Source organism: Simochromis diagramma, unplaced genomic scaffold (genome assembly GCF_900408965.1).
Source record: "Simochromis diagramma unplaced genomic scaffold, fSimDia1.1 OVJJ01000079.1, whole genome shotgun sequence".
NCBI classification, from domain to species: Eukaryota; Metazoa; Chordata; class Actinopteri; order Cichliformes; family Cichlidae; genus Simochromis; species Simochromis diagramma.
In genome coordinates this window covers 5910073-5915614 of record NW_024387075.1, presented here as the reverse complement: position 1 = coordinate 5915614, position 5542 = coordinate 5910073, and positions in this window count along the sequence as shown.

Below are 5542 nucleotides of genomic sequence, written 5' to 3'. Positions count from 1 at the left end.
AAAAAAAAAAAAATTCAAGGTTAGCGGCGAAAGTTTTGATAATTGTTTGTGGCTCTTAACAGCATTATAACTTTAATTAAGATAGAGAAACAAAAACAAAAAAAAGCACAATAAATTACTTTATTTGCATTATCTTTCACTCTACATGTGTCACCTGCTAAAATAACACTTCTCCATAGACTTTCATTTCTTTACGTATTATTCTGAACCCTCCTCCCTTCTCCTCCTCAACAACGGATGTTCTCTTAAAAAAAATTTCCACATGCTCTGACGTTCTGACAGCAAGGACGCTTTTTAATTAAGCCAGGCTTCAAACATAATCTAAACAAACAAGAGGAACTACAAACAAACAACAAGTCCAATTACAGCAGTGTTAAAATGCAGGGCAAAGAAGCATTAGACTACCACAAATAGTGGGAGGAAATGGGAGGAGGAGAAGGAGGAGGAGGAGGAGGAGAAGGAGGAGGCGGAAGGGGCTTCTTTGATCCATGCTTGGAGATTCAACTTCAACGCTGCTGCTTAGTTCAACAGGGATTCGTATTAGTGGTCCTGTTGGTAATCAAAAGGCCTCGCTCACTGATGCAGTCCAAGAAATCCTTTACACATTACAGTAACAAATATCACAGCGGGATTGCATCAGAGCCCCGAGGATGAAACATATTTGAAGGGGGACCAAAAAAATCAATCCAGAAAGAGGTTCAAATTCTGCTATTAAGTGACAAATACAACAGACAGAGGAAAGGTAGTTTCCCTGAATCACCTTCTTTATGGGGTAACGCCATGTGTTCAACTCTTATTGATTCTACGAACCCTGCCCTTGAACCGGTAATGGCTTAATGGAACTGCATCTATAATATTGTTTGACTGTGAAAGGGAACACACGCATATTGTCCATAACAGACCTGGGGTGTATTGATTCTACTTATTAGATGACAGGGTTGCGAGCTGTCAGAAGGGATTCCGGTGATTTCTGCTGTTTCCGGTGTGTAACATTTGGGACACGGAACACACACACACACACACAATCCGAATTAAAGTCTTCCCTAGGAGGGAGCAGATGTGATGTTTTCTTATAAATGAAACAATATCCGTCAGGTTGCTGTACTGTTATTGGATTGTCTTAATGCCAGAGGCCATGTCAAACTGTGCCATTACTCCACGACGGTAAAAATGAGTAACTATGAAAAAGTGCCTCGAGCCATGTCTACCCAACTATTGACCCAAATGAGAATTTCCGGCGTGTCACCGACATTCAGGCTTTAAAGTACTGTGAGTCCATCTGCACTCATCTGTGTGTTTGTGTGCTTTAGCCACGCTAACAGTGAGCTGATTGGTTGGCAAGGTTAATACAGATTCATAATCTAAGCTACACAGCTGCAAACCCCTTACTTATAGGATGGTTTAACGCTGGTATGTATGTGTGTGTCAGTCTGCGTTTAATCTTCATGTGTGCTTATAGACATGATTTTTTTGTGCGGGCTCGTCTCCCACATTTGAGCAGCACTGCATGTGCCCTGTAATCTGGTTTACAGGAAACACACCACAGCCAAACACATGGTCGATTCCCCCTCCCGGTCCTATCATTAGCCTGGGGCCTAATCCTTAGTTATAATTCAGATGATGGGCCCTGTCAGTGGGGGCCCGCTAATAAGTCACATAAATCACAGTGTGAAACTGAGGCTGGGTCGAGGGCCAGCGGAGTCAGCCATTTTCCTCTTCTGCAGGCAGAGAGATCTTCATGTTGCTTGATTACCAATAAGGGCCAATGAAAAGGGCAGTTACACCCTCCCCTCCCTGCACACACATGCAGAAAGAGTGGTAATCTAAAGCTGTTCATGCTTTGAATACTGAGCACGGTGAGATACCAGAGGAGTGCAGCCGAACAGTGGGGGAGATTATATGTTATCGTGTGTTGAATGCTGCACAGCCGTTTACTTTTCTCATGTCAACATACTAAGGACGAGGAAGAAAAACTATTTGAAAAGGATATAATAATATTTTTTCTTATCGTCTGCTTTTATTTTTCAGTGCCTAATTGGTTTAGCCAATCCATTTTAGAATCATGACATTGAATCACCTTGACACATGCTCAGGCCGTTGTATTTGTTTGTCATCATGTAGAAAAGGGCCATGTGTTAGGAAAGCCGTGGTCTGATATGGGATTATCACAGCTCTGTGGCAGGCGAGGAATGCCTGTGGATTAAATCTCACACCAGATTAATCCAGGACAATCTGCTATGACTTGATTTTGTACAACAGGATTATTTTGACATATGCTTTTCCTATTAAAGATCTTAAACTTCATTTTGGAGATTAACACAGCAGATTTGTGACTAACCTATATGAAATCATAGTAAAACCATCATCTTGTCTATAAAGATCAGGTAATTAAATTACTACAAAGTGTTACACCTCTGTAATAAATAATATATTAAGTTCCTTCATTGTAGATATGGTCTGACCCAAGGGTGTGAGTTAGCCATTGTCACGATGAGGCAGACGGTGTAGAGAGAAGAGGATGTTGACCCAAATGCAGACACAGAGATTTAACAAAAAGTCTTTATTTTGGGCTGCAAAAAACACCAAAAAAAAAGGGTGACGGGAGACTGCAAAAAAGTAACAAAAACCTAAACTGGGAAACACTGGGAACAAGTATAAAGAAAACAAGAACCTGAGACGAGTCTGTGAAGGTTCTCAGTCATCCAGGTCATCGTAGTCAAAGGAGCTTGCAAAGAAAAGCGTCTGGACTTCTTTAAGTTGCTTGAAGACGTTTCACCTCTCATCCGAGAAGCTTCTTCAGTTCTAAGGTCAAATGGTGGAGAGGCCCAGATATATCTGGGACTCTCCACCAGGTTTTTGACAACCTGAGATGAGGGCCTGAACATGAAACTCAGAGATCAGGTCCATGGACTCTGGAACACAGAAAACGCAGAGGATGAAATGCAAATGAACCAGCAACAAACAGAGGAAGCCACAGGGCTTAAATACACAGAGGCATAATGAGGGAATGAGACAACGGAAGAGAGCACAGCTGGAATTAATCACACATAACCAGACAAAGGGGAAGGGGAAAACTCAATATACTGAACATGGTACAAGGACTATCAAAATAAAACAGCAAGCATGTCAGTGCAAACAAGACACGCGAGTTTACCACTGAGACTGGGGGAATGAAAACAGAGACAAGACTAGACACTGAGACATGGAGACAAGAGTAACTAAACGTGGAACCACAGAAACCAAGAGACTAGAAATTCTAAATAATAATGACAGCAAAGACTATTAATCAGGGGTGTCCAAGTCCAGTCCTCGAGAGCTATTGTACTGCAACCTTTAGACACATCCTTGTTCCGACAAACCTGAATCAAATGCCGGCTTGTTATCAGACCTTGCAAAACTTGATGGCATGCTGAAGAGGTAATCCAACCATTTGATTCAGCTGTCTTGGAGTAAGGATGCATCTAAAAGCTGCAGGACAGTAGCTCTCGAGGACTGGACTTGGACACCCCTGCTATTAATAATACAAAACACTGGGTCACCGACCCAGGACCATGACAGCCATTAAGTTTCTAATACGTTTTAAGTAAGAGTTCAAGGAGGATGGTGAAGAGAAGAAAAACATAGGGAAAATATGTTGGGTTAGCATTTACATGACTTTCAGTGAATCGATCTATGAAAACGTAACACATCCTCTGTAATCCATTGCAAATTTCAGCAATCACTCAAACACATTTACAAAATTTTTAGACAGTTAACAGCAATAATAATCTGAAATCCAGATTCTAGTGGTAAGAGCAATGTACATAGGCAGAAGTGCACCAAACCCAAGGCAAAAAGTTTGTAATGGAGCCTTACATTGGCATACATTGCCAAGTATAAAGTATGCAGAGCCCAAACACATTACTTGAAAAGTTTGTATCAATGTCAGTTTATTGTAAGTGGAGAAATTAGGGCAGGCAGGGTGCCTTAGCATCTGCTTTGTATTACCTCTTCTTCTTTCAGCCACTCCTTTTAGGGGTCCCCACAGCAAATCACCTGCTTCCATCTCATCCATTCCCTAGCATCACTGTCTGTTACCAACCCTCTGCATGTGTTTTGTAATACCACTATTTGTTCGTATTTGTTCAATCAAATCCCCTTTACATACAAAAAAGCAAACCTTTATGTTTAAAATGGCTTATTTCAACTCAAATTAATAGTAACATATAGTTGATATTTAGTGATGCTTTTTATAATTTATTAGAAATGTATGAGAAATATTTAAAAATATAACGTATATTTCTCGATACTGCACAAATTATACATGCACTCGAGCTTTTATTGCATACACAAATGTGTGGGAGTTTGTGTGCTTGAAATTTGAGCTTGCACTAATGCACAGCAATGTGGGACTTTATTTTTAAACTCATCTATTGTACAGGACTCTGACCATACTTAAGCACCTAAGACTCAACTGAACTGTCCTCCCATCATTTGAAAGAAGCTTACATAATGCTTCATGCTATAGCAGGCAATAAACATATCCTCTATCTATATCTATAGCCTCCATTGTTATAACTTCCCCACTCATTCATCATCATCTTCCATATAAATATGCCTGAACTGATAGCAAAGAGGTGCTGTACCAAAACCTTCATTGTGATTGCTCTGGTCACTAGCGAAAGACGCAGTATAACTTTTAGTTCGAAAAGTCTCCATTTCCATTTTGCACCATACTGTTTCAAGTTTCAATACAGGTCGGAGAATATGTGACGACTGTTTCTAGACAAGTCAGCATCTTCCATGCAGTTCTGGGACTCTTCTAGCAACCAATCATAAGGAGCGTTTTGGTACAGCGCCCTCTTTAGAACTCTTTAAAACTTTAGAACACCGACTGTTTAAAGAATGAGGTTGCGACTAGTCTCTAAGGCTGTGTGAATGGGGCCTTGTTCATTTGGCAGACAAGTTAAGCCAGATTTTGCATTTGCATTGATCCTGTATTTACTGCTATCTTATGACTGTAGTTGGGTGTTGTCTCTCAAAACTATGGCTTGGCTACCTACCACTGAATCTGCAGTGCCAGGTAGCCAAGCACAGTTTCAGTTAATGATAAACATTTTAATGATCACGTCTTTATACTGTGTATTTTAAACACTTGATATGCAAAGTAATAATTATAATACACCTAACATTTTGTAGGCACAGGAAGCTGAAGTAGAACAAAATTACAAAATGATACGTTTCCATTTGTGTGTTTGGTGTGTTAAAGTTCTAAACTGCCCATTAAGACGGTTTGGTAAGGACAGAGAGAGGTCATCGAGTCTACTTGCCTTTTAAACTGGACAGCAGCAAATACTGGCAATCATCCGTGAAAACAAACAGAAAAATAATTAAAAGTTACAATTAAATGTGAACACACCAAAAAAAAAAAAAGAATTCAATTCACAGATGAGGCAATTACCCAGAAGAAGACCAAGCTGAATGCAAGACAGTAAATATAAGAACATGCTGGAGAACACTGGACGCTAAGTCACTCTGGGAGTCTGTTAATATGGGGCGATGA